This window comes from Artemia sp. Qi Xiang Cuo, chromosome 4, assembly GCF_049724085.1.
Source record: "Artemia sp. Qi Xiang Cuo chromosome 4, ASM4972408v1, whole genome shotgun sequence".
NCBI lineage: Eukaryota > Metazoa > Arthropoda > Branchiopoda > Anostraca > Artemiidae > Artemia > Artemia sp. Qi Xiang Cuo.
This window is the reverse complement of record NC_142797.1, coordinates 31659059-31672173: the sequence shown is the minus strand read 5'-3', so window position 1 is coordinate 31672173 and position 13115 is coordinate 31659059. Positions and strand designations below refer to the sequence as shown.

The 13115-nt window shown below is 36.0% G+C and overlaps 1 protein-coding gene across 2 annotated transcripts in view; it reads right to left on the bottom strand.

Moving 5' to 3' along the window:
• Nucleotides 1-12646, bottom strand: part of mRpS18C (mitochondrial ribosomal protein S18C) — a 29550-nt gene extending 16904 nt beyond the window's left edge. The window contains exon 1 of one of the 2 annotated variants that reach the window (XM_089087497.1): nucleotides 12583-12646. The gene's annotated coding sequence lies outside the window, so the exon portion shown is untranslated. Of the gene's footprint in view, nucleotides 1-12542 lie in introns of both variants that reach the window. The other variant, XM_089087498.1, reaches the window with a different exon arrangement.
• Nucleotides 12647-13115: the final 469 nt, after the last annotated feature.

Genomic DNA, 13115 nt, shown 5'->3' with positions numbered 1-13115 from the left:
GTTAGAGCTCTTTTCTTGTATGCAGGGCATAATGATTTATTTGTAGATTCATGAGGACCTTTGCAATTGATGCATGTAGGCTGGGTGTTTTTGCAAGTTGTCAGCTCTTTAGGATGGAAAGATTTACAATTACTACACTCTTGGAGAATTTCATTGCATTTGTTTGTCGTGTGTCCCAGTTTGAAACACTTCTGACACTGTATAGGCTTAGGTTTGTATTCCTGGTATGGTTTGATTTGCCCAAATAGGAATAATTTTTCTGGGATATCAATTTTATCCTTTAGTGTGAATAAGAAGGATCTACTAGTTTTTAGGCCAGTAGAATTAGGTTTTCCAAGTTGGGTAACATCCTCAACTGGGATTGTTTTTCCAGCCCTATCTGAGAGGCCTTCTTTTAACTCCTGAGTAGATATCTCTGGGGGAACATTGTAAACTACAATTTTTGTTGGTGATTGTTTTGGGTTCCAATTAGATGCAATAATTGGGATATTCAGAAGGGATTTAAGGTTAATTATTGTATCTGCTGATTTCTGATCTTCTACAGCTAAAAGCAGAGATCCATCACGGCTAATGTTAAGAGAGAACATTGATTTTAGCAATTTAAAAATTGCAACTCTTATTGCAGTGATCATTTTTATTTCAAAGGGGGTAGTGGGAGTAATTTGAAGGTAAATTCGTAAGTTTTTGGAGGGAGGATCTTGGGCAGGGAGAGGGGAAATGCTTTTAATTGGGGAGATTTTTTTTCTTTTGTTAGAGCTTCTAGAGAGGACCTCTTGAAACCCATTATCATCATTTATGGTTGCATTAGGACCTACAGTTATCATTGTCCTATTCTCCGAATCGGAGCCATCATTAGAATTTTCAGATAATGTGCTTGACCAGCCAGGATGGGTATCTTTCACTATGGAATTTGATTTGGGATCTGGGGGGACGTTTTTTTTGGAGGACTTCTGAACATTGCCTATTGGAAAAAGCTTTAAACACAAATATAAAACTAAAATAAAAAGGGAAAATAGATGATATCAAACCATCTGCACTATACTATGCGAAGGATAAACGCCACAGTATAGCCCTGAGGATGAATTGAGCAGTAGATGTTTGGTACAACTACTGGTTAGAAGCGATAATAATCAAGAAAATATATTTTGATTTTCTTGTACGGTTGCTGTTGTTGTTGTCTTTATATTTCTTCTTTATATATCTCTTAATATTTCTTCTTCTTCTATTTAACAGCAGGCGGGCTTTTCAGTATAACTATTTAGCCCTTTTCCTTTTGCTTCACTCTGTGGGCTACAGAGCTACTGGCTTGATTGCCTCATAATTATTAGATATATTCAGATATCTTTCAGCAGATCTTTCGACTCTAGGAGTTCAAATATAAGACGATAGATGTCGATTTCTATGCTCTGTGTGCAGGTACAGTTGGCTAGGCTCTTGGCTGATAGTGGGATTTTGTGGTGTTTGAAGTATTTTAACAGTTTACAAAGCAAGGTATGTTGTGCAGACGTCAGCATATTACATTCAAATAGGCAATGGTCAATTGTTTCATTATTCATATTACAATGCCTGCAAAGAGGGGACAGGGGAATTGAACCACTTGAATTAGAAAGCTTATATGAGAATAGAAGGAAATTTAGTCCATTTGTTCCAGAACGAATTCTATGATAAATTTTGGAAAGATACTTATTGGGAAAGGGGGAAAAGATAGGATTAATCTTATTAAAATTAATATCTGATAACCTCCATCGGTAAATATCTCTAATTGGGATTGGTCTCCCACTTGGCTGGTCAATATTTACAGCATTTTTTGCTATTTCATCAATCTGATGATTACCACTTATGCCAGAGTGGCTAGGAATGTACTGAAAGTAAGTTTTTATTCCACTTTAAGCAAGATTATCAATAGTACTGAGACAATGATAAGTGTCAATGTCCAACTTATATTGAGGAGCTGAGGCCAGCAACTCAAGGCTTGATAAAGAGTCGGAATAGATGATAATATTATTCGAATTTTCAATCAAAGGTTGGTTTTGCTTAAGGTGTTCTAATGCCATGATTATGGCATTTAACTCAGCAGACATTATAGATAAATTATTAAATAATCTCTCTCCCAATGCAATTTTCAGGTGAGGAAGGAAAACACCACTTGCAACTTTCTCATCCATTTTTGACCCATCAACAAATATTTGGAAGTGATTTTTATAGGTCATTGTATTAAGTTCTGCAAATTTTTTCTGGACAAAAGCAATGGGGGTTAAATCTTTATTCCATTTTGAAAATTCAGTATTTATTATGGGAAATGACCAATTCCATGGAGGGGATTGGGGGAAAGTAGGTGCAATAGATTTTGCTGGTACAGGAAACTTCTTTTGAATATTGGCATACTCATCTGCAATACCTCTATACATGGCTGGATTTCTTAACCAATTATGTAATGTGTGTGAGCTATTTGATTCAATTTTTGTAAGATGTTTTGTCAAGAGAAAGCTACGTCTCTCCCTTATTGTTGTTAACCCACTCTCCATAAGCAGAAACTTGGTGCTTGTGGGTTTCCTAAGACCAAATATGAGACGTATTATATCATTTTGTGTTGTTTCAATTTTTTGCATCTGGGTCTTTGCACATGCACCGTAGACAATGAGCCCATAGTCAATATGGGGTCTTATATGTGATTTATAAAACTGGAGTAAGGTTTTCTCCTTACAACCCCAGGGTGTGGAAAGAAGTCTTTTTAGTTTATTTGCTTTTCTATAACTTTTTTTTATTGTGTTTGAAATGTGGAGGTGAAAATTAAGTTTTTAGTCAAGCATTAGACCTAGGTAATTAATATTATTATCTTCTGGAATAGTTGTTTTATTTAGAGTTAGTTTTGCATTAACATGGTTTCGCTTCCGGTGAAATTGGATTATTTTTGACTTGGTGGGTGCAATGGGTAAATCTGAATGTTGAGAAAATTTTTCAAACTGGAAAAGTGACTTTTGCAGATTTGACTGTGCTATCTGAAAGGTGTTGCCAGATGACCATAGCACCAGATCATCAGCATATTGTAGATTCGTGTGGGGTAGGTTCATGTCCCAGAGATATAGGGCAAAAAGGAGGCAACTGAGGACTGCTCCCTGAGGTAGGCCTTTGGAAATTGTCTTTTGGGGTGAAGAGGCTGAACCAACACAAACAATGAAGCTTCGCACTTCTATGAAGGATTTAATAAAGGATACTAGCTTAGGAGGTACTCCAAGGTTTGTAAGTTTATTTAAAAGGATTTGGTGGTTCACATTGTCATAAGCTCCTTCAAAATCTAGGAAAGCTGCCACTAGGATATTATTTTTTGAGAAAGATTCATTTATTGCATTTGTTAGCAAAATGAAAGCATCTGTTGAGGAGTGGTATTTCCTGAATCCAGTTTGAGTGTGTGGGATCATGTTATTTTTCTCAACAAACCAGAGGAGTCTGTGATAAATCATTTTTTCCATTATTTTCCCCATCACAGGTGTAATCATTATGGGCCTATAAGACTCAGGGTTATCTTTTGGTTTATTTTTGGGATCAAATTCACTATGGAATTTGATTTGGGATCTGGGGGGACGTTTTTTTTTGGATGACTTATGAAAAATGCCAAGTTGAAAAATCTTTAAGCACAAAAATAAAAAAAAAAAAAGTATGGCAAAAATATTATATAAAAAACTCAGAAATAAAAAATGGGAAGGATAAAAACCACACTATAGCCCGGAGGATGACTTGAGCAGGATATGTTTGGTACAACTACTGATTAGAAGCGATAATAATCAAGAAAATATATTTCGATTTTCTTGTACGGTTGCTGTTGTTGTTGTCTTTATATTTCTTCTTTATATATCTCTTAATATTTCTTCTTTTCTCAGGATAAATTCATATCCTTCTTCTTGGGACAATTCACTTGCGCCTGAACAGAATGTTGCTTTTTTATGTAAATTCACTAGTCGCAAAAATTACGTTACTATTATAGTAAACGGCATAATTGTAAACACTGCTTATAAATATTCGAAATATGGATGAATATGTAAACATGTAGATTTGCTAATTAGTTAAAAAATATGGTATAATCGAAGTAGGGTTTACCCAAGTCAATAAGTCAGCATAAATTGACTGACTGCTATATATGTTGTTGCAGGTTTAGATTCTTTAACAGTTTGAAAGCATCTATAAAAAAATCTCTTTTTGAAGATTGGGTCAAAGTTTTTACATCTGTCAGTGGGTCTGAATTCAGTCCTAGTTTAACATTTAAATTAAGGGGATTCAATTATTTTCTTTCCATCATCATACATTTCAGTAGTATGTGCTCAGGAGTTTCTTCTTTGGTCTTACAGTACCTGCAAAATGGGCTTCTGGTAACTTCTCTATTTGTCTGCCTAATTTTATGTGAAAAAGAATGGAAGTCGAAGTTAGTTGTATTTGTACTCAGGCTATGAAACCGGACTGATTGCATCCTGGTTTGGAAAGGAGGATGGATTTGATGGCTTTAATTTGGGTAGTGTTTTCAGTCGTCAATCTAGTTATGTCCCTTATAGTTAGAGGTTTCATAAGTTCCATTTGACTTTTTGCTCCTTGCTTTGCTATATTGTCTGCTTTTTCATTTCTTTCTATACCCAGGTGACTAGGTATACATTGAAATTTAATATCACGGCCTAATCTTCCAAGGCTGGTAATGTTTTCTTTAGTTTGATGTAAGTCTATGTCCAGTGTATCAAAGTTAGGGTTTGTTAGGATCTTGAGAGCAGATTTGGAGTCAGAGAATACTACCATATGTGTATTGCTCTATTTCAGTTTAATTAGCATCTCTAAGCCCAAATTGATTGCAGCTACTTCAGCTGTTAGTATGCTGGTCCCTGCCTTATGTTTTTTCATAATGCATAGGCTGTGCTCTCTTAGAAAACACCCACTTCCACATCCATCTTCACTTAGTGATCCATCAACATATAGTTGGTTATATCCATCATATTCCTTTTTTAGGAACTGTCTAAAATGTTGGATTGTAGTTTGAGATTCAATGTCTCCCTTTTTGTGGGGGAAGAATCCTAGTTTAACATCTGGGGTGATGGATATCCATGGTGGATCTTTTGCTATTTTAGTTTTAACATGCTCTAGTTTGATGGGGTATTGTGTCCTGGCCATAATTGCTGACATCAGTGGGTGATTTTTTGGCTCTAGTTGGCTAGCTCTGGCTTCTGGAAATAAGAAATGATGAGGGGTTGTTTCCAGTTTTGTCAGGTATCTTATGGTTAAAAGTTTGTATCTATTTTCAATAGGTGGAAGCCCTCCTTCTTGTAGAAGGTTTTGAATCTTTGTTGTTTTTCTACATCCTGTGGCAAGGCGGATTGCTGTATTTTGCACACATTCTAATTTATTGAAGAGCTGTTTTGAGCAAGTTCCATAGATAATCAGGCCATACTCAATTACTAGTCTGATGTACTGTGTGTATAGTTTGAGGAGGGATCTATCCATGCTACCTTAGGCTTCACCACATAGTCTTTGAATAGGTCTCATCTTTTTCATGCATGATGGAATAATATGGTCACTGTGAGGTTTGAAGGTAAGCCTGTTGTCCAATATTATTCCAAGGTATTTAGTTGCACTGGTAGTTGGGATTGTAGAATTTCCTAGGGTAACTGGTTGTAATCCTAGTTTTAGTGAATTATGGAAATATATGATCACTGATTTGGGGACTGATATGGGTAGTTTCATGTTGGTAGAAAAGTTCTGGAGGCTATTAGAAAGAGTTTGGAGTTTATTTGCAACTTCAGCAAACGTTTCTACTGTTGCCCATGTTCCAGTGTAATATGCAAAAATGCTATTTATTTAGTAAATTTTTAATGATCTCGTATACAATATTAACAATAATAGGATGATTACGTCCCCCTGTGGGAATTCCTTGTTCATGGACCTCTTTCTTGATTGTGTAATATTTGCTTTAACTTTAAGATTTATATTATATGGAAAGCTATCACTAAATTTTCTGAGTGGTTTGGGGAAACCTCATGCACGGAGCCTCTCCTAGTATATATTTTTGTGCATTATCATATGCTCCTTCTAAATCAATCAGTATAGCACCCAGTATTTTTCCCTCATTCATAGTTTCCTGTGCACCTGTCGCAAGTTTCAAAATGGTGTCTATGTTTGAATGGTACGCTCTAAATCCAGCTTGCTAATTTGGAAGGATGTTATAGGTTTCTGCATACCACTGGACACGGTTGTACAGTATTCTCTCAAGCAAATTACTAACGGTTGGTAAATAAACAATTGGTCTGTATGAATGTGTGTCATCTTTGGGTTTCCCTTGTTTGGCCACTGGTGTTGTAATTGCTTGTTTTCATTGCTGAGGGAATACTCCTTGTGAGTAGTAGAGGTTAAACGTATGTATAAGAGCTTCTTGGAAGTTTCTTGGGGCATTTGATATCCCAGAGATATGGGTTTCATCTTCACCTGGGCTTGCTTTTTGATTCACTTTATTAACTGCTTGCAGGAATTCATTTGTTTTAAAGGGCTGTGTTAGCTCATAAACTGTATTTAATCTTTCATTGTGCATTTGCTTATTTAACTCTTCTTTGTGGGAAAACTTCTGTTGGTAGATGTCAGCAAGTGCTTCAGCTTTTTTGCTATCATCTTCAAGTTGGATACCAGATACAAGTAGGGGATGCTTAATGTAATTCTTCTTTTTTCCTGCTCCCTTGATTCTGTCTAAGAATTGGTGTATTTTTGATTCAGGTGTGTATATGTCAATCTTTTCCAAGTAGGAAACCCAAGTCAGGGATTTTGCCTTTCTCGTGTCTCTTCTGAGTCCTGAGCAGGCTTGTTTAAATCGGATGTATGTTTTGGGGTTTGGGTTTTTTCTAAAATTCTTTTCTGCATCTCTTTTTGCGGTAAATGAGGCTTGACAATGGTCATTCCACCATGGTTTTGATGTCTTCTTTGATGATTTGTTTATGCATTGTTTGTTGGTAGTTCTAGGTATTGATGATACTGCAGCTTCTTTGAGATGATTAGTTAGTCTTTTGGTACAGAATTCTGCGTCTTAGCTTTCTTGAATTGGCATGCAATCAATATTTTTGAGAATTTGTTTAAATTTAGTCCAGTTTGTCCTGTTATTGTTAAATTTTGGTGTGTACTCTTCTTCTTCATATACAGTTCTACCAGTATGGCCTAGTGGTCTGTTAGTAGTTGATGGATTGTACTTCCTTTTGAGCATTTAGATAGTTTATTTGGAATTAGTTGCAGGTCAATGGTGGAGAAAAGTTAGTTTTGCAGTCGTAATAGTTATTCATACCATGTGGTGTAGCTATTGACATTTCTTGGACTTCATTTAGTAGGTTATCTAAAAATTGGTCTGCCTTGCTGGTTTTCTTTCCTCCCAAAGTAGGGCTATGAGCATTGAAGTCTCCTGCTATTATTATTTTCTGATGAATAATCTTAGGTGCAATTTCTGTTAGGAATTCCTTAGCTTCTTGGTTACCATTGGGATTGTAAAAGGAGTATATTGTTAGTGTTTCTCTATCTTTAAGACTTATTTTTACTCCAACTACATCAACCTCATTAGGGTATTCCTTTGGTATTATGAAGTTGTGCTTAACATCTTTCCTTACAAGGATAGCCACACACCCTCCTTTCCTGCCTGAGGATCTTTCTTTTCTGTAGAGCTCATATCCTTCTACCCATAGTGTACTTTTTTGGTCAAGGTGGGTTTCCTGGAGACATATAGCATGTGTATCTTTTACTTTAGTATACATGAGCAGCTGGTCTAGCTTTTCTTTTGAAAGTGAGCGTGTGTTCCATTGGAGGATCTTTAGTGTTGTTTTGCTCTGGTTTTGTAATGGATGGTTGTGGATTTGGTCTTTATGCATTGACCATATAGTGGTAAGCTTGATGGTTATTTAGGATGGTGATTAAGTCTAGCTCTGCAGTCTCTACTAAGCTTTTAGAGAAGTATTTTGTGGCTAGTTCTCTCATGATGACTGCCTTAAGTCCTTGGGGCATTTTAGCTTGGGAAAGGATACTAATTGCCAAGGTGTAGGCTATGAGGTTGGTGAGTGCCTTGGCTGTGTTGATGGGCATTGATTCTGTGGCCTGGTTTGTGGCTGATGCTACTGGAGCTAATGGCTTGGAGTTTTGCCTGATATCTGGTAGGCTTGTGGGTCTTACTTGACTATTGCTGTTGCTGGAGCTGGTGCTTGCTGGGGCAGGGAATAGGGAAGAGAATCTGGAAGGCATTCGAGTTTTTTTGGTGTTCTAGATGTTCTTTGTGTCCATGGGGTCTCAAGCATGATGTAGGTTGGGGAGAGGGGTGTGTAGGGAACTGCTTCTGAGGGGATAACTGGCTGGTTGTATTTACTTACTTGTAGGGCAGCAAATAGGATTGGTATATTTTTTAATTCTGCCATTCTAATAATGTTAAGACACTCTCTGTATTTAGGACATAGTCTTCTATTGTCAGACTGATGGGGGCCATTGTAATTTATACATTTAGGTTGGACTTTACAGTCATTGTTTTTATGTTGTTCTTGGCACACTATGCATTTGTTTATTGTGGTTTTGCAACGCTTGTAGGTATGGCCTAGTCTATGGCACTTTTTACACTGGATCGGTTTGTCCTTGTATGCTTTATGTGCCTTTGGCTGCCCAAATAGAAATATTTGTTGGGTGATCTGGGGGTGTCCATCGAACTTGAAAATTACAGTCCTACTTGTTTTTGGAGTGTTGTGGAGTTTGTGTTCTTGGAGTTTACCTAGGAGGTAGATAGTCTTAACTGGAATGTCTTCCCCATCGGCTGTCATTAAACCCTCTTTTAGTTCAGCTTCAGGGATTTCACGTGATATATTGTATACTACAGTTGTTTCTTCTTTTGGCTGAGGTTTCCACTTTTCAGTTGTCACCTGGATGCTTCCAACAGTTGTTAGCTGCAGAGCTGTGTTGGCATGGTTAGCTTCTGGGAAAGGCACTTCTAATGAGCCATCTCTAGCTATGTTGATGCTGAAACTGCATCTCAGGGCCTTGAAGAGCATTAATCTCATCTGCTGTATGTTCTTAGGTAAGAATAGTGTCTCCTGAGATTTTGGAATCAGTCTTATAACTGTTCCATCATGGATGTATTTCTCTGTAGTTTGTTGGGTTGGGCTATGAATTAGGAATGGTTGGGTGGTTTGGTAATGGCCTCTATGGTTTGTAGCCTGTAGAGGACTAGTAGATGGCTTCTTCCTTTTTGGATTTTCTCTGTACAGTGATGAACTCAGTTTCTACTGTGCTGGTTTCTGGTCTCTCCTGAACTGTGATCAGGGTGTTGTTTTGGCTATCATCAGATGTTTCAGTTTCAATTTCCAATGCAGGATTTGGGACTTGATTAGGGGAGAGTATTGCATCTCCCCAAGACTGGCCCCCTTCCAAGTGGGGGCCAGGTGGATCTGGTTTTGACATTCAGTCAAGGAAAATGGCAAAAATATTGATAACAGGTAAATCAATACAATAAATATATCAGCTAAGATACTTGACCAAAAAAAAGGATAATAATTGTAATCCTCCTCAAAATGGTAGTAAAAAGGATATTTTTTTTTTATTATTTATTTTCTAGCCGTTTTCTTCCTCTTATTTACACAAGAAATTATGTAACATATACACCATTTTTCTTATACAAATACTATGTGTTTGGCTTAGGGATAGCTCTGAATTTAAGAATACAGAAAGATTAATAGCATTTAACATAGACCTATCCTAAATCTGTTTCAACTGTTAATTTACAGTTGTTTTGATTTCTTTGCTAGGCAAAATGTTTACTCACCATTCAATGATCTTTTTAAGCTCCTTTTAAATATACTAATCAATGGTAAAAGGTAAAGAATACATCACTAGACCCTTAAAGTCTAAATTGACAGTGTTTATCTCTGTTTTGAGGCCCTTCTGCCTAATCAAGGACTTGGCAAATTCTATTTGAGCCCTTAAAACAACACATTGTTCCTTATCCCTTTACAAATATGGAATGGAAGCTGAATTAGGATGCTGTCAGGCCTTGATGAAGCTCACACTCCCAGCAAGATTCTCTACAGGAGGTTCAACTCTGTCTTATCTTGCTGGTCAATGCAATTTAAGGTAGTTAGAAAATTGGGTATAAGTCTAGAATTGGGTCTGTTGAGAAGGAAACATGTTAAGAAACAATTCTTACTCTGTAATATTCAAAACAATTGTAGTTAAGACATTTTGACTGTAGTTTTGCTATACTTTACCACCAGTGCTGTAATATGCAACTTTATAGCCCAAATTATATATTTCCCATGCAATTTTCTGGTTCTTGGTTTTGTCACAGTTGATTCATTTATGGGTAGACAGGTTGAAACAAAAGTGCCACATGGCTACATGCATGGACAATATAAAAATTGGGCCATATATTTGCACATTGGAGGGGGTTGGGGGTAAAATATAGTGGAGCAGCAGTCAAAATGTTTTAACTATATTTATTCTGCAAATTATGAAGTAAAACTGTTTTCTTAACATGTGTCTCCTAATCTAGACCTTTACCTTCTTTTTAACCCTGCTAGAGAATTTTTCATAGTTTTCCTTAAGGATGATTATAACAGGTAGGTGTCCAGTAGTAATAGAAGCTACTAAGATATGCCTATTAAATTAAATTGGCCTACATACATTTCATTCAAAAGAAAATAAATTTTCAATCAAAAGTTGTGGAAAAATAGCTTATTAAGAAGCTCTATGGCTAGTAGACACTTAACTGGCTCTAACAATATACAATTCAAGACTTATATCAAAAAGTGTTCCCAGAAATTCTGAAAACTACCTTAGAACAGTCCTTAATAGTCCCTTCTCTCATTTTTAAAGATATAATGCTTGACTCATATATCAAGACTAAGCAGTCTATACTATAGATTAAAATTATATTTTTCAATCAAACAACTCCTTTCTTCTTTATTATTTTAGGTAAAATTCTACTTTAGCCACTTTTGGCTATCTTGGAAAGGAGTTATGTTAGGAAAATGAAACTTTCAGGGATGGGTCTACAGGCTAAAGTATGTCCCAGGAAGGTATTTTGAAGTATCTAACTCCACTCCTTCTCTCTCTAGAGGGTCCTGAAATTTCCCTACATGAAAGGTATAAAGCCTACCTATTAAAGTTGTGACAAAACAACATTTTACCTTAATTTTCAGTTATCAGTTTCTTTTCTCTGGCTTTAGTTCTAAAAATGCAATTCTGTTATTTGACTAGAATTTTAAGCCATAACAATGTTTTTTCCAAAATTTAGGAAATGTGTTTGCATATCTTTAAAACCTTATAAATTGGGATTGAGCAAAGTTGTGAAGCTGAAAACAATTTTTTTGCACTTTATTTGAGCAGAAGATCTATTTTGCAAGGTTTAACTTTTACAACACAATTATTTTAAAGGTCATCAAAAGACACTACTCTCTAGAGGGAGGAGTGGAGGTAGATACTTCAAAATACCTTCCTGGGACATACTTTGGTACTGTTGTATTAGCTGGAACCCACACAAGAAGTGAAGTTTGGTTAGTGCTAATGAAATAATACCAAATAGGATGAAAATATAATAGTTTATAAACAAATTTTGGCTACATATTTGCACATTAGGGGGTGGGGGGAGGGGGTTGTAAAGCATACCATATATTAAATACATAACCAAACCTAGGTACCTTTTTCTGCCTAAACCCCAAAAAACAAAAGTTTAAATATTGTAAAAGCAATGACAAACCATGGCTTGCAATTCAATTCTCTAGTGAAAAAAAAACTGTTTGACTAGTTTCTTAAGCATCTTCCCTATGTAATATGTTGCCCAGGTTCCAGCTAATACAACAGTAGGCTACTCATAGGCCTACTTTAGCCTGTAGACCCATCCCTGAAAGTTTCATTTTCCTAACCTAACCTCTTTCCACAATAGCCAAAAGTAGCTAAAGTAGAATTTTACCTTATTTTATGCCAAACATCAATCAATCAGTTGGAAGAAACAAATTACACATTTCTAAGAAAGTCTGAAGATTTATAGCAGGTATAGGCTATAGGCTATTTATCCATCAGATTGTATATTTATCCGTCACCATTAGGCTACATTTATCAATCATGATTGTTTTAAATTAGTTTTCAAAAAGTATTGGTAAATATCTACCAAATCATATTATTAAGTTAGGACTAAAGTATTTTCTATATATAGCTAAAAAGAACAATGTATCCCTTTAAAGGCTTAAGATGAAATCTGCAAAGGATACAATTAGTGGGCTTTTTTTTGATAAGAGCATAATATGATGTGTCAAGTGATGTCTTCATTCTAACTAGGCCTAGCTAAGCCATATAAAACACAAATTTTAACACCACCTTTAAGTCCTCAAAGTGGAGTTCAAAAAGGAAGCAATGAGTAGGCCTATGATTGGAAAGAGCATAAAAAGATGTATTGAACTGTATGTCCACCTTCTAGGCCTACTTAGCAAATTAGGCCAGCCAAAACAACTGTAAATTTCATTTTGCCTGTTATCAAAATGGAGTTTTCTTATTGTTAAATAAACTTTTACTGTATAGCCTAATGCAGCAAATAATAGGCTAGGCCTTTACATTTTTCCTAGATTTTTTTCAATGGCCTATTGCTTAGATTTTTTTTCTATTTTGTTAAAACTTGGATTTTATAGAAGAAAAAGGTAGCGCTGACGTAAAAAGGTAAAATGCATATAAATACGCTGCGCTACTACACTCCAATCTCTTTGAAGTTTCATAGTTCAGATAGTTCACTGTTTATTCCCTTCCACGAAGTTTCAATTTCCTTTAAGTCCTCTCTCATGAAATCTTGCCATCCCATTCGGGGGCGTCTTGCTTTTTGTTTGGGCCAAGTTCGATGGCCAAAATATATTAGCTATAAAGCTATATCAACAGTATTAGCTATTGATTGCTAGGGAAAATTTTAGCCAATTATTCAGCACCTATCAAAATTTTTATCTATGTAAGCCAATTTGAAAATCAAGGTCAAAATGACTAAGTCGCGAAGACTAGTAATAATTGAAGATGAAAAGGTGATGTTGGGTAACGAGAAGATCGTTCAAGTGGACAACTTCACTTACCTAGGTAGTATTAATAGTAGGGACGGTGGAGGC